Below are 23,931 nucleotides of genomic sequence, written 5' to 3'. Positions count from 1 at the left end.
AAATATATTAACAAGTTATTTGAGAGAGGAAGATAAAGAAACTTTAGAAGGTAGTTGGTTTTTAATCAGATTCAACTGTCAAGAATATTAAATTCAAAAATAAACTGAAGACCCTTGAAAGCCCTTCAAGTTACCTTGAATATTCTGTTTCTTGTTTTGAACAAAAATTCAGCACAAAGGAAAATTCTTTTACTATAAGCAAAGCTTTTAGTAGATAACAGAAGGTATTGCAATAGAAGGTGTTTAAGATGTACTAAAAAGAGCAATCTTTTTCAATGCCAAGATAGCATTAAAAAAAAAATAAGTAAAATATGGTAAGTAACTTAGTACCTGTTAGGTTGTGCTCTTTGGCTCAGATCACTAACAAAAAAATCTTGCTAATCATTAGTAATTCTGCTATTATAAAATGAACAAGGATACTTTTTTCTTTAGTTGTAGAACATATTTCTTCAGTGATATAAATATTTGGAAAAACATATGTAGTACAGAGAACAAACACATCTGACCAGAAGTAAAAAGGTGCAATAAAATGGAGATAATGAAGTGAGAAGGTTTAATCAATCCAAAGAAAACTTCATGCCCATAGCTACTTTAATTATTGAATTCCTACGTATGTCAGTGTAAGATTGTTAAAATATATTAGCCTAAGTTATATACTTATTATATTTCTTGTACAGTTACAACCTAGGAAAATTGAGTCTGGTGGCTTTAAATACAACTTCTTTGGAGATTCCTAAGGATGTAGAGGACTTTCCAAAAATGTAATATGTAAAGTCTTGGGGTTTTTTTTGCAAGTACAGTGCTGCCAAATATTTTTGCCACTAAATAAATGCTATTTCAGCTGCATTTGAGCAGTAACAGTGGTAGCTAATGGCCTATTCAGTTAATCATAGTTATTCACTCCCTGGAAATGCCTCAGAATATAATAAATGTTTTGTTTTCGTTGTGGAGTGTTAAATTACAGGCATTACATAATACCCATGATATATAACCTATCTGTACGAATACAAACTGAATCCAAAACCATTCCCCTAAAATAACTGTAATACTTGGAGCCTCCAAAGAAAGAAAAATGCTGTTGTTACCCACAGAGCTACTGAAATAGCTCTGATAGCAGGGTAAGAAATGGCTATAACTAAAGTTCTGTTTTAAGTAAAATGTGCCTATTTGTCATCCATTTACAAAGGTCTGAATTAACTATTACAGAATATTTTTTAAACAAAGAAAACAAGAAACATGCTCAAATAGCTGCACCACATACATCCTTCCCTAAAGGAAAAAAGGGCTGCAGATGTAGGGTTGCTAGCTGCCCCATAAGAGACAGATCAACCACTGAGACCGATGCTCTCATTGGGTGTTGTATCAATATAGGATTTTTTTTACATTTATATAGGTTGTAGAAGTCTCTGTCAGTCTTAGCTATGCTTTGTTCGCTGCTCAGAGAAGATTATATTTATTATGCTGCATGTTGACAACCTGTCATGAGGGTAAAGCGAGATATATATTTATATGACATAACAGCTGGTTATATGTCATCTCTTTGCGGTTGCCATTATACTGATGAGACAAGGAACCCTTTGTAGTTTCTTCAGGAAGTGTCTTCCAGAGGTATTTTTAAAAGCTGGAGTTTGTTTTAAAACAATGTTCAGCTTCTGAGGTCAGAGCAAGCTGTGTTTTTCAGTTGCAATTGCCTTGCAGAAAGGATTAGATTAGTAGGTCATAAAAATATGCCCTTGGCTACTTCAAGAATTGAAGACAACCTTTGAAACAGTCTTCTGTTTGGCTTCCCGGATGAAAGAACTCCTCCATGAAAGCATACAAAAATTCAAAAGGCTTCTAAAATTAGAATATGGATGAAGTTTGGTATCACACACCTCTTTTATTTCTCCTGGAGGAAAAGATACTCAAATATTTGCTGAAGAAGTAATTTGTCAGGCCATAAAGTGATAAAAGATATATGAGGGTGTTCTAGTTTTAACTTTACTTTTGTAGAAGAACTGTTAAGAATTTACTAATGAAAAGGAAATCAAACCAAAGTGATTATAAAATGAGAGATTTCATGATTCCTAGGAAATGAAGAGCAGATCAATGCCAGACAAGCACAGGGAATGAAGCCGCAGCCAGCTCCAGAGACTAATCAAGGACACCCCCAGGCAAAGGCAATCCAAGGGGGGAAAGAGTTTAAATGAGAGGACAAGTTCACAGAAGGTCAGCACTAAAGCACTGCAGCAAATTAACCCAGTGCAGAGAAAGCGAACAGTATGTATACCAGGAGATATTTAATTACCTTAGAGCCCCAGAGGAGTAATTTAAAAGATATTGGTAAGTACACCTGCTGGGAGAACTGCAAAGAATTCACCATGCAAACATACAGGGAAAAGAAAGATAGTGAAATACAAGAAAAAACCCCTGCAAACATGTTAGAAAAAGAAATTCAGCACTGAACAACCTTGCTAGTTCAAAATAAACTCTGCCTGAGACAATACTGCTGCCGTCACCTGTAGCTCTGCAGAGACTTATTTGCCTTTGGTGGCCAAAATGTCAGTAATTTCAGGTTGCTGTACACTGGCACAGTGACAGGTAGAGACAAATTTGACTACATCCTACAACATAACTTCCGTTTGCTATCAATCAGACAAAGGCCTTTCATCAGGTTTCTCAAAACAAACTAGTTGTAATTCTGATGTCTTCTGTATCTGACGATCTTGTACTTTGGTGATGGAAGAGATTTGTAAAATCTGATGTGATATAAAACTGTGTGAGGTTGCAAGCAGTTTACAAGTTTGGATTAGAATTCACCATAATTGCAGTAACTTGGATAAATGTTCTGAAATGAATGCATTAAATCCACAAAGAGAAGGGTAAATTACCATAGAAAGATCTGCAGGGGAGTTATAGTAGCCTATAAGCAAATCATCAGTCAGGATGATATCCAGTTGCAGAAAAAGGCAGCCTGCTATACAGTCAGAGCAATACTGTAAGCAAATCAAGTAATTATTTTCCCCTACTAGCAGTGGCAAGGTCCTGACTGCAATACAGCTCTGCCTCTTGGGCTGTTGAAGGAAGAAGACGATTGGAGGGAGTCCAAGCAAAAGCCACAAAAAATTGGTAACAGATGTAGAAGAAGAGAAGGTTGAAAGAAATTGACTGTTTAGTCTAGAAAAAGTGAAGACTAAGAGAAGACATGATAACATATTTAAAATATGTAAAAGTTTGTCCTGAGAAGGGGATGATGACTAATTGTTCTCCATGTTTATCACGCAGAAGACAAGACATAGTATGCAGTTTTGGAGAAAAGCTTTCTAACACAAGGACAATCAGCCAGGTAGCAGGTTATCTACAGGTATCACATGTAATGCTGTCCCAAGAAGCGATGGGAGCAGTTGAGACAAACACCGGTGGAGATGAGGAGAGGTATGCTTGATCCTCCCTGAAAGCAGGTGAACAGCCCAGGTGATCCTGTGTGAGATCCTGTCCAGCCTCATGCTTGGCCACAGAAACACAGCACAGACCAGAGCCTTCCATCAAAGAGACTGAATACTATGATATGAACAACTGTCATTTGTCTCTAGATCCTTGCCAGGAAGGACGGAGCCTGCAGGACAAGGGATGAATCTACCAAATCCATTTAGCTGATTAATTCAATTGGCTGGAAATAGCAGAGAGCACCCACTCAGTCACCGCTGCATGCTCTTTTACCTGTTTAACATGCTCATGCTCAGTCGTACCTTAACTCCACTTTTGCTGCGAACCGCCCTTTTCAGTGGTGTGTAGGGACTGATACAGAGTATTTAAGTACACACTGCTGAGGGGCCACTGGAGGAATGAGTTAGTAAATGACTTAGAATTTGAACAGGCTATAAAAGCAATAGGCAGGGTTGAGGCTGCAGCGATACCTGGCAGGGACCAGGCTGGTCATGAAGGCTGTAACTAGAGAAGGCAAACGGCATACAGAGGAAAAGGGGTGACATGCCAACAGCTTGCACCATGGAGATTGCCACTATGGGGGCACAGCTGACAACCACCAGTGCCAAATCTCTGCCAGCAAGAGCAAGCTCCCTGGCTGTGCAAGGCCAGTGTGTTGCAGGGGCCACCCATTCCAGCCACTGGTGAGGCTGTTGTTCCCAGCTGTTGAGAAAATCAAATCAGAAACCCCAGTATGACACGGAAAGGGGAGGACAGCCTTCCTCGTGGGAACACTGAGTGAGGCCCTCAAGTTTTGCTGCATTTAGAAGAGTCTCAGGAGTAAAGACAGGGAAAGGGACTGTGAAAGGTCCAATCCCTCACAGAAGGGCAAGCCTGAGTGTGCAGATCCTAAGAGTGTCTTCGCCGTGTACACTGGTGGATTTGCAACAGGTCTCTTACTACTATTAATTATTTTTCTGTTAAGAAGCACAGAATTTAACTGACGTTAACTGGAATTTAAAAAAAAAAATCATTATAAACTGGCAAGTGGGGCTCATTGATTCACAGAGGGAGAGGCTGCATGGCCAGCATGTGCTGTTGTGGTATGTGTGCATGTGTCTTTGCACAGTGCTTCCAGGCCCCTCCATGGGTTTCCCTCTGTACTACAGTCACACACCCTGTGCTTGACTAGAGCAACCCTGGAATAAGGTGCCCTGCCTCCATTTGAAGCCTTCCAGTGGAGCAAACTCACTTTCCAAACAGCATGCACAGAGTGTAGAGCGAAACATTTCCACTTCTCTTGTCAGTGTTTTAACCTTAAAAAAAAATTATCTATAAAAACAAACTACTCTCCATTAAAAAAAAAAAATGGAGAGCAAGGGAAACATAGCCAAAGGTCTGTTCTTATGCTTGATCACTTGTAAAGACCGGATAATGTACTGTTGGAACTTTCTTCTTGCATGACAATGCAGACCATAGTATAGCTCTTGCCCTGGCAAAATCAAAATCATTGATAAATGGGATTAAACAGATCCTGTCAATAACTCAGTTATTCTTTCTACCTTCCTGTTAAGCCTAATAGCTTTCTGAAAAACTTCCTCAGGTTAGAATAAAAAAAAAAATCATACTTCAAACATTTGTAATAATGATTTACACAATTTTCCTGGTATGATGTCAAAATCACTGCATATTACAATAACTTTTACTTATATTTGTAGACAACTAATGAGACTGCACACTTTACAGAAATTCAGGTTTGATTTTTTTAATGGTCCCGGCAAGGAAAAAAAAACGTAGAAGAAACAGTACAATACTTATACAGAAATGTTTGTAATGCAACATCCTGATTACTATTTCTTTGATTGCCTAATGCCCTTTGAAAGTAATTTAAAATTAACAGCTGTTTTCACTCTTAACTGCGTCTGGAGGGTGCACCCGTAATTATAGAAAGGACCAAGAAAGAAAACACTCAAAAGAATTATTTTCTCCTTTGATTTCACAGTCACTCCAGAGTCTCTGCAGACAGCATTTGCGTGATGACTCCTTAAGTAGAATAAGACTGAAGGTGACTTCTCTATAAAATGATGTAACTAAGTGGGATGTCATCAATTTCTCAGAAAATGCTTGCTTTCTTTCATTTTGTAAGATTGCCCTATTGGGGATCTACTTTAGTGTCACCACTGAATGCCAGCACTAGGTAAGTGCTATGGATGTAGTAAATATTCCTCTTTCTGCTAAGCATCATGTCATGTTTAGATTGCTGCAAGTTGAACAATTATTACAGATATTTATGGTGGCATAAACACTGAAGAAACTATGCTAATGAGGGACTGAGGATACAGAGAATAATAATTAAAGTCTCCAAGGACAGAAGAGTTGTCTGTAACTTCCTAAATTACATGAAATTACATGAAAGTGTCCTTGTCTTTCTTAAACAATTTAGACAAAATCCCCCTGAAAGCATACAGGTTGTTAAATGAGAAGGCATCACAAAACTTCCCATTACCAGTAGGGGTAGTAAGGCCCAAGTCTGTTCCTAACACATATATGCACGAAAGTTCCTCAGCTAATAGATCACACTCAAAATGGATAACAGAAAGAATTGGAAAAAAAAAAAAGGAAATTCTGTCCTTTATCATAAATGGAAAACCAAGACTCCGAGACATAAAGCAGTTCGCCCAGTATCACACTGAAAGCCTACAGTAAGCCACATGAGATCTTAACTTCAGAGCACTCAATCCAACTTGCATTAAACTATAATTCATATAATGGATCATATCTCTAAGAATTAGTGATTTATATAAGACAGGGTGTCAACAGAGATAGGAATTCCTGATTCCCCCGACTTTTCTGAAATCATACAATTGGTGTGTTTAAATGAGAGCCCCAGATGCTCTCCAACAAGAAATAAAGCGGGGACACTTCTCATCTGAAATGAGGAATGCATAGTATGGAAACGGGCATGTTAGTCAAAATGCTCAGGTGATTAGATAAAATAAGGAGAAAAATAAAGTTGCAATGAGGGATCAAGGTTTATGGAAGTTAATATTGTACTTTTCTCTGATCTTTGGAAAACAAGCAGAAGGAAAAACGAATTTACAGAAAATCAGCAGGCACAATAACCATCACCATAAATTTCTGTATTTTGTGACTTTACTGTTTTATTTTGCAAATATCCTTGTACGAGATCTTGAAGGATAAAACAGCACATTTTTGTAACTGGTCATGATTCAAAAAGAATACAGCCTTTTTTACTATTGTACTTCATCTATGTCAAGTCCAAAAATCTTTGGACACAAAGTTCAGTCCTGGCTTAAGTGCCTTGAGAAATAAGGTGATGGTGGGCAAGAGCTGGGCAGTTTTAGAATAAATGGATGCTTGAATATAACAGACATCACACTTTGTTTGGAAGAGACAAGAGAATCCAACATGAAAGACTATGGAAGTGTATATTTACAAGTACCCACAGAATGCTTACTCGGTGTTAATCTAATCCTAGGTAGGCTGATTTCAGCACAACTACCAGGAACTATCAAACCTTTTGATTCAAAATCTGCTTTATTTCCTAGGTGCAATTCTGTTGGGATTTACACCCACCTACTGGGGAACGTTATCTGTGTCTTTCAAAACTTGTGCTTTTATACTGTACACTGTATCATGCTCAGGATGAACAGATCCTCAAAGGAAGGGAACTATGGACATGGGAAACCTCTGAGACTGAAATTATTATTTTACTTTTAGTACCAAAGGCCAGATTGCTGTGTCTTGTAATTGATTACTTTCCACAGTTATACAATGATAAGCTAAAGAGATCCAATAAAGTTAGAAGCATTTGTTTCCTGTGCTGAGAAAAAGATTTTTCAAGAACAAAGAATAAACTGGCACTTTCATTTCCTGCAAAGCAAAAATAATCTACTATGGTAGAGCAGACCTTCTTTAATGTGATGACACATTGATTTTTGGATGCAACTACAAGACAGCTTTATTTTGTATAGCAACTTCCATACAAAACATGTCTTTGTTTGAGCCTTCTTATATTTAAACAGTGCAGTAATGCAATAATACAGTTTCAATGTTCATATAAAATAAAAGCAGATACGGAGACAAAATAAGGATGCATAGCTATTTACATCTGTATCCTGATTGTCCAATAGGCACTTAAAAGTGCTGTAAATTTTAGTCTGTTTAAAAGAATCAAGCTAAATATCATACTGGACTAAAAGCAGTCAGATACCTGGAAGACTGTAATTAAAACTTCAAGGATCTTGGTGATAAGATATTTACTCATATCTAGGCTTAAGGACACTCATTGGTAGGTACTGAAATATCGTTTAATATATAGAAATAAAACTAAAAATCTGTCTTAGCTAAAATGTTGCAGCCTGGGAAACTTGCTTCATGAAAACCTAATTAAAAGCCAAAAATGATATTGTAACACACAGTGCTAATGAAAAGCTGCCTTCTGCTTCTATCAAAAATATAAGTGCCACTGAAAGCAGATGGGAAGAAGAATAATCTCAATAAATGATTTGTGAAAGATATTGGACAGAGTATTTCAGAGGATTAAACTCCTTCATGTGAAATAATTTTGAAATTCACAAAGGTAACTCCATCAAGTAAGAGCTTGCTGCTAGGAGGGTAGATTCCGTATAACATTTTCCTAACTTTTAATATGAAATTTTGAAAAATCATCTCAGTTTCAAGAAATGTAAGGTTTTTAAAAATATTTGAATAACATTTCACATTCTAGGATAGAAAAAAATGTTTTCATTAGAAAAATAAAACAATCTCACAAGCTCATTCTACACTGAACCATAATGTTAGGAATTCAGAAAACTAGAAACATGAACTGAGCAAAAGGACAAACTAGTGGTGTGTTTTAACATACCAGACTTTAAAACTTGTCGCTGCTTTATCAATCATGCTTACAACTAAGGAAGCAAATGATAAAATTTACATAAGTGTTTTTACATTATTTTCTGTTTCTTTATATTTGCCTTATTTGTTCCTTTTCCTTTAGGCACTATTGCAATGATACTCACACATGTGCTTTAAATGTAAGCACATCCAGGTGTTCTAATCAGACTAGTCATATTTTATGTGCTTTGCTGGATCAGTATCTAGATTCTTAAATTTCATATTATCCATAAAAAGAAGTGGTAAATCAAGGGGGGAGCAGTTCAATCCCCTTTTCAAAGTGTTCATGAGAAATCAAAAGCATTTATTATAACAGTTAAAGCACTGCTGAGTGACTAAATGAGCAGTCTACAGCTTCACAGAGATTATCACAGAATATTCTGAGTTGGAAGGAACCCACAAGGATCACCGAATCCAACTCTTAAGTGAATTGCCTGTACAGGGATCAAACCTACTACCTTGGCGTTATTAGCACCATGCTCTAACCAAGTGCCTGATTATGTTTCTAACAGATATATTCCAGTGGATTATTTATATGCTATCTCTTTTTGGCAGTGTTGCCCTTCAACTTCTTCAAATGTGTTTTGATCCTGAAGACTGTCAAGGATGAAATAAAAGGGTAGAAAAGAAGGCAGGAGATCTTTACATTACATATCATATTCAAGTAATGTTTAATTATTGCTTTCAGATAGTCACTACTGAGATCTTAGATACACAAAGCAAATGTGCAACCAATGGCTACCTAAACAGCATCCATCCTATCCACTTACACAGAAGGCAACAGGAAAAAACATGCTATCTGCTCTGTAATAGTAGCATAAATTGAACTGTCAGGAACTGGTCATAAATTTTCTTAAATCGACCTGCCCCCTGACAAGGAACGGTCTAATACTTTTGAAACCATCTTTACTAGGGGAGAATCTAATCTAACTGTAAATACTTAATTTGGACTAAATTCTACCATAAGATTATTTTCCTATCTAAGTGTTTATATACTTGGGCAGCATATTTTTTTCTTATTATTAAAACTAACTTCATACTCTTTTGAAACAAGTATGGATGGGTACTGACTGTGAGTCAGAGCTGACTGCTTGGACTCAGCTCTGTGGTCAGTTTGAGGGGTGCCTTCCTCACCCTCTCAGGGAGCTGGCTGAGCACGATGAGCATCTGCTCCTGACACCAGAACTGATGGTCCCATGTGTCACACTAAATTACCAACTGCTTCATTTGACATCAAGCAGGAATTTGGGAAACAGGTGAGGTAGACATCTTGCCAGTCCCGGGACAACTTTTATTGTAACTAAGCCTTCCTCTTCACAGTACTCTCTGAGTTAATGTTAGTGTCTCTAGTTGTGTCAGCATTAAATATTTAAATATGTTTTAGAATAACAAATTCTTTTTTAGGGATATGGAACGTGCTTGGATCAATGATGGGGAACTGTGATGCCTTGATAACCACAAAAACCTCAGCAATGCAGACCCTTTTCTGTGTCAGTTCCTTCCATACACCAAAGCTCAAATTTTCAGAATAACAGTGCAAATTAGGAACATTTTACAGAAGACATGCACAGCTCCTGCTCTCAAAATCTTTTCCCATTTCTAGGCAGTAAAAAGTTTGCCACGTTGGAGGTTGAGAATTGGATACTACAATGAGTAATTTTGTTGACTTCTTCCACATGATACTATGATTTCTCCTGGGCCTCTCAGATTTTTATGAGCATCATAAAAGAAAGCAAGGAGGGCTGTAAAATAAAATGAGAAGAAGCAGTTTTTTCAAAGTTTGTCAAGTTGCCCAAAGAGCTGTTTCTCAGCAGGATGAGTCTGAGATTTTGTTTCAAGCAACTCCTTTGGGAGACATCACCTTGCCTTGTTACAGGCATGCCCACTGGTAGACGAGCAACAGTAGGGTGGGTGGCCCAAAACCTAACGACATGAGCATGTGAAAAAGGGTATTTTCTTGATACTTGAAGTATCTTTAAGAAAGTTGACCTTTCAAAACTGAGAATATTCACCCAGCAGTGTATTCTCCCCTGGAAAACCCCAAGGAAAGCTTGCACTTTGCTCTGACAGGAATGAGAGTTTTCTGCACCCACAGTTACTTGGCCAGCAAAGAGGTGGATAAACAACTTCTTGTTCCTTCCCACCCCACCACTACAGCAACTTGCATTTTCCCAGGACAGCCCATGTACCAAACAAGGGTGACAGAGCTGCTGAGCAGCCATATCCACAGTATGGGCACATGGAACCTCAAGTTGAGCATTTACAGAGGCAGTGTAAAAGATGCAAACATAAAATTACCTTTAGAAAGACTTTTAAAGTTGAAATTATTTTTTGTTAAAGTTTTTTGTTGTTTAAATTGGGAAAAAAAAGAGTATTTGAATAATTTATTTAATCTAGGTTTTAATTCGTAATTTTTGTTGTTTGTTTTGTTTTTTTTCCTGCAGCTAGGTTTACTCTTACTAAAATAAATTCAATAGAATCATTATACTTTTTGCTGAGAGGATATAGTATATGATATAGTTTAATACATATTCAGATCTTGATTTCTTATAAAAGAATTATAGATATTATGTATCTTATTTTCAAGGTGATAATCTTCCATTCTCACCCTTTGAATCTATATACAGTCATTATTTGTAAACAGTATTTGAAGACCTAATCAATTTTTTTGCTTTGTAGTCACTTAAGCAATTAAGTTTGTCTTTTGCTTTACACAGGCAACACAATTTTCTTTGGTATGCCCACAAATATTCCTTCACCTGCCATGATAAGAACTGCAAAAATGCCTCTTTCCTACTATTTGGGACAAAATTAGGTTTTCTCTTAACAGACAAAATGAAAAAAATCTACTAGCTTTTTTTTTTGACAACAGCTTTAAGAAACAATTTATTGAATCTGTGTTTGATGAAACGTCATGTCCATGTAAAAACTGGAAGTGTATTTATACTATAAAAGCCCAAAGAGGTATAAAACAAAATTCTCCTTTATGTCTTTCCTCTAATTCACAGTAAAGAACGTAATGTAATCCATATTCTGTAGCTGCAGGGAATGCTACAATCACATTGTTCTTGAATACAGTGAAAAGATATTCACTATAGTATGGGAGGGGGGGAAAGCAGAAATTAAAACTTCTGAAAGATCTTAATAAAGAAATTAATAAAAACTCAGTCACTCACAAAGAAGGTTATTACATGAAAATCTCTAGTTTTCTGGCATTTTCTTTCACATTTCAACATTGTAAGAGTAAACTCATGGCTTGCTCTTAATGCACTGAGTACAAATCAATGTGAGGAAACTAAGATACAAAATCCAGCTACTATTCCAACGTATTAAAGGTAATTCTGGACTAAGGAAACCAATGTAGATTCAATGCTCTCATGAAGGCAAATCTCATCTGACCCAAACTGTACTCAAACTAAAATTATTAAAAATGAGATTAAACATTTTAGGAAAGCAAAGCAGAGCTCAAATCATGTGGTTCTTTTGATGCAAGTCTTCTTTCATCACCTCCCAGTCACTGGAAGCCAGCATGAATGAGACTGACAGTAAGTGGGTACAAATAATGTTACACTTCAAACCTATTGTATGAGCAACCAGATGTTGCATTTCCCCACAGAAAACATGTTGTTCTATAAGAACAATCCCCAGAGTCAGACACATCACAGGCTTTAGCTACCTCACTGGCATCTGAGCATTCCTTGAGGCAGAAGCAGTGTTTATCTGGAAAAGAAAGAATTCCTGGAATCATACACATAATAAGCTGCTTAAGTAATTGTTTTCCAGACTGTGTTCCAAGATGTCAACGGACTATGGCTTAGAGTGAGGAAAGAAGTACCTAAGGAAAGCAAACTCCAACACGAGGAGGTGAACTCTTAACATTAATGTGACCTATATGCTTTAAAACATTTTGAGGGATCTCAGCAGGCTGAAGAAGCTTCAAAATCTGAGTCTACACCAGTCATCTAAATCTAAATGTTTTTTCTAGGACTGGTTTGACATTTTCCTACCTCTACAAGAACAATAACCTGGGAGGTGAGAGGAAGAGCATATATATATATATAACAAAAGGTTTTCAGGGCAACTGCAGTTTTGCGTTTCTGTTTTCACATAAGAACTACAAAAATAAGACTCAATTGGATGAAAGTTTGTTCTCACAAGCAATAATACGAAGACTTTTTTTTTAAAGCTTTGAGATCCAGCATAAGACATTTCATTACAGTGCACCTAAGCCAGAAATGAACTCAGTTTGCTAGAAAGAAGCAAAAATCAAGTTGTATTTGATATAGTGATCGTGATTCCAAGAAGATGCTGGAAAAACAAGATGTTTTTGAAAAGAGGTACAAATAGAAGTAAATTACAAAGCAGAAACATGTTAACAGGAAACAGAGCTGATGAGTGTATTTCAGTGATTTAGGGAAGCCTAGTTCACAGAATTAGGCACTTATTCCAATCAAGCATTAGAAACTCAGCCATAAAGGTAAAATTAAGCACAGAAGTGCTTCACTGTGGGACCAAAAAATCCTTCAAAGCGGTATTACACAACTGTATCACACTGATGATATCACACATTAACGCATTAACATTTACACTGTGAAACTAAACTACAGATTGTTTTTTCCTCCTTTCCTTAAGATAATTTTACAGAAATTAAATTAGGGCCGCTTGGGTGCCACGGTTGTATGAGCCTACATGTTAAACTTACAAAGATGCCTTTTATGTCGTAGAAAATAGTACCTGTGATGTATTTTACATTAAGCTAATGAAACTATATATAAAATGGACTCCTGTTTTCAATATACTCCAAGTACTGAATGCTATTATTAAATATTAATACATAAATAATTTTCATGTTTTATGACATATTTACTATCACAATTAATTTATTGTCAAAATAGTATATAAAGACAATGAATTCATTAAGAAATTTCTCAGATGAGTGTAGCAAAATAAATACTATCTATTTTGAGCAAATGCATAAGTGATTAAAGCCAAAGGACTGTCTTATTCATTAGATTCCATCATATAAATAACTAAACACTATGCAAAAATTTTCAAGCATTCATAGTATTTCTCACAGGATTGATTAGTTAGAGACTCGTATGTCTTTGAAAATGTAGGATTAAAGCGATTTTCCCATTTCTGAATGGTTGCAACTGGTATGATATGCAGATGGACATCAAAACCAACACATAAATGGGATGCATAAAGAAGCGCTGCAACAACTGTCAAGGAATAGCGAGACATCTGCAGCCCTGCCAAGAGGCAGGAGATGGCAGCCAAGGGAAGGGGAATCCCTGTCAAACAGGATTTGAATTTCTTCATGTGAAAAAAAATATATTCTAAAGATAATCCAGGAGTTGGACTCTTATGATCCTTGAACAGGGCTTAAAGCAGCAGCTCTCTGGTTTCTGCAGAGTCACACCACAGTGGGCTGTGAAGAGACAGCCACGACTACACATATCCTGTGCACCCTCTACTGGTTTCACAGCAGCAAGCCACGGGGCTTGGAAAATAAATTTAATGAAGTAAAAGCAAAATCCAGGAAAGGACAGCCATCTTAACTACAAGCAATAGTAAAAGGAAATGTCGAAATTACTTTCAAAAACCAAAAGAAATGAATACCTGCAAAACCTTTTAAATTTGAAACTACAAAAAGAAAATTAATTACTGATAGTGACCCTTGCTCAAAGGTATTCATTGCAGGTTGCAAATTACAGGCCCTATGTTTCTATAGAAGTTTCTTAACAGTTGCTTAGATCTGCCTGCAGTTTTCAAAAAGACTTTAAAATAAGCATTTGTTAGATTTCAGTCTTCTGTTCTTTTTCAAGAGGACAAGTTGCATAGACTAAACTCAGAGATCTTAGCAAAGAAACTGAAGTCAGTGAGTATTTTTTTTTTCTTTAAAAAGTAAGCCAAATATTTTCCTACCAGCTATTTCAGTTGTTTCTTGTTATAGTTTCTATCAAACTAAGGAAGACGCTATTCTCATAAACACAGCATTCAGCATTTTTTGTTTTCAGAATCACTTTTTTCCCTTTAAGGTAACTTTCATAAACATCATGGCTAACAATAACAATTTCTTCTTAGTTTACAAGACTCCTCATGACTGTTGACAGGATTACATGTGAACCTCCATGGTCTGCAAAGGTGACATAACTAAAACTCCTGCATGTTTGAAATTATCAAAACCAAAATCAAAACAAAATGCCAAAGTATAACAGTATTAACCCTCAACAGCATCCAGCTACTTTGGCATCAACTGTACATTATAACCAAGTGAACGCACATATAAACCCCAGTAAATTCACTTAACATCTCTCACAAATCCTTCAATTTCACAATTCTTCAAAACTACAGTAACCTCCCTTTGGTCACTAATACCTAAACACTAAAGAAAGACATATCAAATCTTAAAAAAAAAAAAAATAAAATCAAAGGTTTGTTGCATCAGTAACAAAATCAGGAGGTGCTTTGAAAATTTTTCACAATATGCAACATTTTGCACCTTTGTGAGCTCCTGTACCATTTAATTTTAATTTTCACAAAAAGAGAATACCTTGAAAGAAAAATCCCATGAAACTCTGCTACTTGACAACTTGCTACTGCTTATGGATTTGGTTACAAAAGTGTTCATGATTTTAAAGTGCAGAATAAAATACTACATCGATAACCACATGTAAGGTGACTGAGCTTCAAAGATCTCTCCTGTTCTTGCATACAATTCACTCCTCAGTCCCGCTAGAACAGATTTCCCAGTTCTTGTGCTATTCTGCTGTTGCTTGGCTGCTCATTTTTGCATCCTCCTCTAAGTCCATTATGTTGTGATACACTCAGATGGAAATAAATATAGAAAACATAGGTTTTAAGAGAATGAAGTTAACAAAGTACTAATGTATTTTTTTCAAGGAGAACACTGTACACAGAACCAATGTACAGGGACACAGGATACAAAGAACAAAAGATAAAAGGTAAAAGAAGAAACTAATTCAAGTTTCTTATACTGCAGTCTGTACAGGCAGAAAATCTGTGTTCATTTAAAGAAATAGCATGATCCAAGAAATATCTGTTAAATTCGTTAAATTTTTCATCAGTTGAAAACAACAAATTTAATGGCACTGATGTAGAGTACAGGAACCTCACAAGGGCTTTGAACTCCTCTCACCACTTTTGACTTCATCTAGCTCTATTTTATGCAGGAGAGAATGAAATAGTGGAAGAGTAATAGTGTTTTGGTTTTGAAGAAGCAACAGAAGAAGGCACATGTTAAAGGGAGCATTTGACACGTGTCACAGATGAGACCTGGCAGTGCCCAGTATCTGTGTACCGGTACTAGGAGGGCTTAGAGCTTTGCCTGGTATTTCAAGCGTTTGGAAAAAACACATCAGAACTCACCACACTTCACAAAAGGGATAACCAGATCCTGGCTTTGTAGTTCATAGAAGGTCCCTGCACCCCAGTACCGATGATAGTTAACAAGGGGAACAACTCAGCCAGCTGCTATTCTCCTCTTCCTATATCCTGGAGCTTGCTGCAAAGAAGGGTTCAAAAACTGGATAAGGTATCCCAGACAGGCAGGTTCATTCTTTTTGCGTGCTCCTCTTGCTGCACATAACTTGAGAAGCTGCTCTTTGTAGAAAGCGTCAGTATGTTTTGGGGACACACTGGACTTTTCCCTCTTAATAAGGTAAGAGCAGGCTGCAGTGGCTGGCTGGACATCACTGCTCTATGTAGGTGGGAAAAGCATAAAGGGATAGTAAGAGTACAAGGGAACTGTTCCCTCAAAACCCACCAACGCTTCACTTTCAGACTAAAGACACAGAAAACCATGATATAGTAATCAGCTTTGAAATGCTCACTGCAAAGAGCTTTTGCCGAAGAAAAGACATGAGGGTGAAAATACAAACTGGGGAAGTATTTTGTCACTCTAGTAGAGTGCAATTTTATACCTAAAAAAACCACACCAAATTTCCTATTTCGAACTCTTTAGAAATGGAGAACAATGGCATCTAAAGGATTCCAAAGGCAGGAGACCTACAAACATCTTGGTTAGTAACCATGATGCCAATGAGATGTGTCATTTGTGCCAGCTGCTACAAAGCATGGTCAAGGCCACATGAGGAATGGGAAAGCAGATACAAATGAATGGTGTATTTGAGGTTATCAGTCTACCGACAGTATTTCAGAAGGCCAGAACCCTGAAAAGTTTCAGAATTTAACTCTTGGCCTTTTCCCAGCAAGTGAGACCTTGAAGCAGCCATCATGTGTCTATAGTATCTTCAGACACAATTCTATTTTGGAACAATCCAAACAAGCACCTACAGTGGTTTAATCATCTCTCATCTTTCTTGCTTGTAACTGGGTTCCCTTCAAGTAGAGGACCTGGTCCACAAATCTGATTTGCTAGCAATTATTATCTTGAGAAACTATTAACTTTAAATGCCTCTCCTATTTGTCACATATCAACCATGTGACAATGCTCAGTATAAAAAGACTCAGGTAGAAAAGACAATCTTGATCCTGGGTGAGCAGGAGCCTTGTGTCTACATGGCTCAAGACTAAACCCCCCCCCCAATGTGGGCCTCTGCACCAGCAAGGCACACCAGTTTGCCTGGACACATTTGCACTCTCTGTGCTACTTCACAGACCGAGACGAAAAGTTGCGGTAGGTGTTTTTCCAGCCAAGTGCTAGGGTACTTCAAGTTTCGTCTGTCACGGTTCACCAGTGCATCGTTTTCTATAGTATAAAACTGGGAACCTTATATTCTCATATAACAAAATCAATCACCAACAAACCTGAACCTTTCCTATATATGCAGTAATATTTTGTTTCACTTACTTTTTAAAAAATAAGATCCTAACCACCAAATAGTTTAAAAAAATCTGGTGCAATCAACCAAATGTTTCATAGCAAGCTAAATTTAGAACCCCGACTTAATACTTAGATTTTTAAATATTAATCTGATTTTTATCAACTGAAGATGATGTGCACTTAAATCTATATGTCTAACTTTGACTCCTTTTACACAGCAAGGGTGGAAGATAAACCAAAGATGTGTCAGCTGCAGGAACACCGTTCAGTGTGTATGGCATGTATGGCAAAAGGAAAAGTTCCTACTGAAGTTTGTGCTTCCTTTCATACACTCTAGACTGTAAATACTGTAGCTAAGCTTTCCAGAAGCTTCTGTAAAATGTATATATACACATAAGTTAATAGTTCAACAACAATAAATTTTAACATATTGTGTGTCTTGTGGTTTGTAGCTCAAGTCAATGCTAGACCGTTACTGTAGGACAAGATGTATAACTTCAAAGCTGCATTATAAGACGCTTAATAGGTCCCAGTTTAGAAAAAAATTAGTGAGACAAAAGAACAACAAAATTTCTTGAGAAGAGCCTCTAAGAAAATGTAATTGTCAAATAGATGGCTTTTTAAAAAAAAAGCCCATCAGATGGTAAAACAACCCATGAATTAAAACCTTTCCAGTTCTTCAGCAGACTTCCTACCCTTAAAATGCTAAAAATATTTAGGAAGTTGCTTTCACATATTTGTTCCTCTTGGATTTATGTTTGTTTGCTTTAATGTATCAAGATGAGAGACATTTAGAACAAATTTTCCAAGTTGGGAAAAGTGAAATCCTTCATAATTTTCAGAAAAGTTTTTGGTTAAATTTCTTCATTCTGAATAAGAAAAATTAGAGTATGTGGTGACAAGGTGGGGAATGGAGAAGAAATATGCAAGACCTTGTCATTCAATACTGCATGTAAGCATTGCATGGGACAGCTCCTGAGGCTGCTCTAGCTTGTGCATAACTTTGCAAATTTCATATTAGAAAGAGTATAAACTGCTAGAAGGTGTGAAAACTGCTGTTTCAGTTACATTCTTGAACATGCTAGAACCAGAGTATCATGACAGATATATGTGACTTTGAATAAAAATTTTATTTCCTTTTTTTTTTTACATGTTATCCATTATTTCTATTCTGGTTAATACAGAAATGTAAGAACTTTTTGTTTGAGAAGAAAATATATTGAGGAGAGTTAGGCAGCACATTCTAAAATGAAGTAAGAAAACTTTATTAACCTAGTGCATTAATTTTTCTTTAAATCTTTTTAAGAAAAAAGTGCTATTTAAATAAAACATACCCTTTCAAAAAAGCAGTATGCAGATGAAGAAAAGTAAACTAGAGGACATCATAGATTCTGAACAAAAAACAGTGACTGTATATTAAGGGGCAGCTCTAAAGTGCTGCAGTGAACAGATCTACTTAGAGAGTACAATCATTTTGGGAGAGCCAGAAGACAAGACCAATGCATTTAACTAGTTTTAATTTGCTTGCCTTCTTTCACTCCATGAATTTCCTAGTACAGAACTAAACAAGTATAATGCTGCAATTTTTTTCAGACATTTCATACCACCTATTTCCTCATACTCTTAGAATCTCAATACAATCCTTATTAGGGCTGTTTGCTCAAAATACTTATACAGAGGAACAGAATTTGAAAGGAAAAAAGTTATCCCCTAAAAGGCTTTGGCCTTGAAAGCAGCTGAAAAATGAAGGAAACTAGAACCAGATAATCTTCTGCCTCCTGCTCTTGTAAAGGCCGCTGAAGAAGAAACTGAGACACCCAAGACAAAGAGTTTGAAATGCTGGATCTAATGAAACAGCCATGTCCCACTGGTAAACAAGTGAGGCCAGGTATCACACACTGGTTTAGACTGTTCTTCAAGAACCTTATAATCTCACAAATATTTTGCCTTCCTGAGTTTCATTGAGTGTTTTTTGTTGTCGTTGTTTGGGGGGGGTTGCGTGTTCGTTTTCAATTAAGGTGCAAGCCACATTTTCTCCTTGATCAACTGAAGTGACAATGACAGAGCTTCCTTTAACTAGACAAAGGCGGATGCATTTTTAGAAAGGACTTTACACAATGAGATTATTTCTACTTAATTCCTGCTGTTGTCAAGAAAAAGCTACATTATTTATAATATGATCTCTCCTTTAGTGTGGAAGTGACATTCAGATCCAAAGTCCCTGCATCTATGGCTTATGTGAATCCTACCAATCTACATCCGAGTTAGCAATTCTGTATCCATTTAATACTCTTCACCTATTAAGGATATTTTGCACTGGCTTGCAGACAATTATAATGCTTCAGCACAATTATAATGTTCTAGTACACAAATCAATATGGCTATGAAGTTTACCCTAGTTTTAGAAACATGTCAAGTCATCTACCTTAAAGAATCTCACAATTTCCATGCATTTCAACAGAAATCTTGGTACATACTAATGCGAACACGTACCCATTACGACACAGATACGTATACAGAATATCTTTCAAGAGGAAAATTGCAGCATTAAAGTATTAAATCAGGGAGGAAAAAAATGTTCAACTAACCTATTTACAAGTTAAAATACTCTCTGACCAGATTATTTTTTTTTGCAAAGCACAAAATAGTTTCTTGTCTGAGGGCATTAGTATGATTCTATCTGATAAGAAGAAAAAACTTAAAATTAGCACTAGTGAGCTAACTATAAAAGAAAAATGACAAAGTACAGACTAAGATTAGTAAACCAGTGACACCACTGCTATCACTGTTACTATGCAAGTGCTGACGTGCATTTTAAACTCTTCAAGAGACCAGACACATTCATCTTCAACTGCACAACATAATATCCTCTTGATTTTTAAGAGTGCTCGGACCACTAGCCCCATCCTCCCTCTAATCTTTGGCAGCAGAACATCTAAAAGATACTAAGAATAAGATATTCAATGCAACTACCCTTTTTCATTGAGTTTGTGCAAGATAGAAAGGACTACAAAAATTATGGCAAATACAATTTTACCAACTTCAACAAAAACTCTATTAACAGACCTTCATCATTGACAAGAATCACTTTTCATATCCTATATGGAAGCTATTAAAGAGATGTCATGCATCTTGCTTTCAGTAGCTCTACTTGACTTTTCTTGACTATGAAATATCATGTAGATACATTAATAAAATTATGATTATTGCATATCCAAAGAACTTGTACAGACTAAGTGGAGCAAACAACATCACTAAGAAAACCCTTCAAGGGAAAAAATAAGACTAGTCACAATTAAGAAAGTCTTGCAATACAACAGTCTCTTTGTCACTGCAAAGTTTCTGCTGATGCAAAATTACTAGTAAAGCAAAATGGTAGGAAGATGCTTTTGTCAGTCTTGTTCAAATAAGCAGCTTCAAATTAAAAAAAAACATCCTGTCTTTATACCTTTTAAATCAGTATCTTATCTACATCACTATATGGCTTCACAGCACATGCTCACTTGAGAAAGCTCAATACTTGAAATGAAAATGTGCCTACTATAAAATTCAAATGAATCAGCAGATGTCACAATGGGGAAAGAAATATCATTTCATTACCTGAATCAACAATAACAAAAAAGGGAAAGAAAGGTTCTTTAATAATATGAATTAACAATAACAAAAAATTGTCATAGTTACTCTTGATGACTCCTGATACTCTGAATAGGTTTTAAAATTATAAAGTTGGAGTATGACATTTTACAAGGCATGTAATGATAGGACAAGGGGCAATGGGTTTAAACTGAAAGAAAGCAGGTTTAGATTAGATAGCAGGAAGAAATTCTTCACTGTGAGGGTGATGAAGCCCTGGAACAGGCTGCTCAAAGAAGTTGTGGATGCCCCATCACTAGAAATATTCATGGTCAGGTTGGATGCGGTTTTGAACAACCTGGTCTAGTGGAAGATGGTAGGGGGTTGGAACTACATGATCTTTAAGGTCCCTTCCAACTCAAACCATTCTATGACTCTGTCTGTTCAGCTCCCACTATCAAGTGACGAAAAAGTCATCATTATTATCATATTATTTTCCAACACATGAAAAGAAAGAGAATGAAATGCAGGAACCATTTATATCAGTTTCAAATCAAATTACCCAAAGATTTCAATTCAGAGAATATGAGTCAAGAAACTGAGTACTTTCGGTGTTGACTAACATAACATATTCTTGCACATGTTCAAAACCACTGAAACCATATTTGGAGAGACTTCTGCAATAAATTGACTCGTTTCATAAATACCTTCTATAGACAGTTTATTTTATAATTTTCCAACTGTGCTTAAGTTATGTCTGTGCATGCTACACTACAGGCTTGATTTCAGTACTCCCATCTTGACTTATTCAGGCTAAGATTGAATCACTGAACTGGCTCTAAGTATGGTATAGTGCTCTACTGAAGCAAAGGAATCTAACAGAATCTATTGCCTCAAGTCTGTAATAAAAGGAAGCACTACATATAAAAAAGAAAGTGTACCGATATTTTACAGAAAAAGGCTTCAGCAAAGAAGTGATGTCCTTACAGCAAATGAAGGCTAAGTTTCATCTTTACAGACGTAGCATTCTACTCAAATGCACTACAATGAAAGATAACGATCACAGCCTGTTTAAAATGGTAAATACATCAAACAACTTACTGATGCATAAGGTTTTCAAGAAAATGTGCATGCCTAAATAATACACTGTGCTGCCCGCAAAGCTACCTAAAATATTTTTAATTATGTTTGTAACTGAATCGTAAATGAAATTCTCCACTTGCTAGAATAAGAAACCTTTCATCACTACAAGGTAGCTTTTACCAGGTATAAGCCAGAACTGCTGCCCAAATGCCTGGCCCTCATCTTCTTTCTGTCCCATTCTCACTCCTTCCTTTGCATCAGCAGAAATAACATGTCACTCCCATGAATGACATCAAAGAATTGCTCTGGACCTCAGGACAGTTCCTTTCAGTGCACATGTTGGCTTACAATGGCTTAAATCTACAGTGAAAAATGAAAGTCTTCACTCCAGCTCTGATAGATTTTAAAAACTTCCTCCTGGCAAGTTAAAGAGACTATATTGTTTTGCTAATAAAAAGTCCCTTCTGAGTTTCTAAATATGGCTGGTTTTGATAATATGTGTCTGCATGCTACATTAATAAGAATAGAACTGTTCTAGCTGTGAACATGATGCAACCGAAAACTGTACAACAAACTTTTATTCTACAAAAAAAAAAGTTGTTAAAAATTGATGGTGTAACACATATTTACAGTAGCCAATTTATTAATGTTTGAAAGATATTAACAGAAATCATAGATTCATTAAATACATTGTTCTATACCACTACCAACCAAATTGTTTAGCATCTCTCACCTGGTAATTTACCTAAATCATACTATGAGCAACTTGGCATACTGCCAGTCCCAGTTCAGAAGAACAACAACAGATTAACTTTTAGTTTTACAGAGGCATTTAGCAAATTGTTTAAAAAGTAAAGCTACTGCCAATATGTGTTTGATTTTGAGTATTTACCTTTGAGTATTTGAAGCCTTTTCAAACTGCACATATTAAAATGAAGTAAAATCCCTTAAGTTCATAAAATATCCTTAGAGCTATTTTAAGCTTTTGGACTTTGACACAATCATATCTGCCTGATCAGAATAGTACTAGCAGGTGGTGCAGCACCATCGGTCAAGGTCTTTGAGCCAGAGTCTGCCCATGAAGGTACATTTACCTTAAACGCTGTTCATCTCAACTCCTGAGACACGTTCTGGTAATAAACACATCAGCAAGGTTCATTACAAAGCAATAGTTATTTAATGCATACCTAATGACTACTACTTGCACAACAGATAATTATTCATTCAAGTCTACTCTTTTCAAGGGCTACCCTCATTAAGCTGGCTGAATAAAAGTCCCTGTAATTGAAAAACTGAACCATGACATAGCATGAAAAATACCCCACCTCCCAGAGGAAGAGGACAACACACACATGTGTAACTTTCTTCTAGGTTCAAAGGCATGCTAATGCTTTACACTCACATGATGTTTTCATACTTTCATCCCTTTGAGGGAAGCAGAAGGGGAATTAAAACTTGCATGTTAATGCTTTAATGTTAAAAATCAAAATTCAAATCTCAGCTAAAAATGTTACCAAAGGGGCATTTATGTAACAGAATCTACCCCTGGATCTTATTATGCAAGAGAAAAACAACTTTCTTAAAACTGAGTGAAAGGATGCTTTCAGACACAGAATTGTAACAAAAGTTACGTTGAAAGAAGTTGGTGAAATGCACTTGAATGGAATAAATTGAAAATCTGACATCATCCTACAGTCAAATCTTTCACCACCAATTGGAAAAGGATACACAAGCAGGAAAGTAGGTGAAACAGGAGAGAATAGCACTACTAATTTACCTAAGGAGCCAATTCATCTCACCAATTTAAAAAGAGGTTCAACGTTATTTCACCAAAACACAAAGCCCTCCTTATTTCTATTAGAAACATGTAGGGTTTTTAGACCAACAACAGCTTTTTACTTTTTGTGCAACATTTCTGGACTTTGAGTCACTAAAAACAAAAAACCACAAAGTGCTCGAACACTACCACTATCTATCCAGAACACCAAATACATTACAAAATAAGACAATGCAAATATTTGCTTAAGTTTTGGCTTCATGCGTATCTGCATTTTAAAAAGTAAGCTAAAATCCTACTGTATATTCTTACAGTATATAATGTTCCACCTTCTAGAAGTAGTAAGAACATTGTAACAATGAGCATG

At 36.3% G+C, this 23,931-nt stretch overlaps 1 protein-coding gene across 1 annotated transcript in view; it reads right to left on the bottom strand.

Annotated features, from left to right (window-relative positions):
* The window catches only part of SCAF8 (SR-related CTD associated factor 8), an 83,828-nt gene that overhangs the window by 10,416 nt on the left and 49,481 nt on the right, over positions 1-23,931 (bottom strand). The gene's annotated exons all lie outside the window — the stretch shown is intronic.

This window comes from Neopelma chrysocephalum, unplaced genomic scaffold (assembly GCF_003984885.1).
Source record: "Neopelma chrysocephalum unplaced genomic scaffold, ASM398488v2 Primary Assembly neopelma1_23, whole genome shotgun sequence".
In the NCBI taxonomy this organism is placed as follows: domain Eukaryota; kingdom Metazoa; phylum Chordata; class Aves; order Passeriformes; family Pipridae; genus Neopelma; species Neopelma chrysocephalum.
The sequence above is the reverse complement of the archived record's forward strand: the minus strand, read 5'-3'. Positions and strand labels throughout refer to the sequence as shown.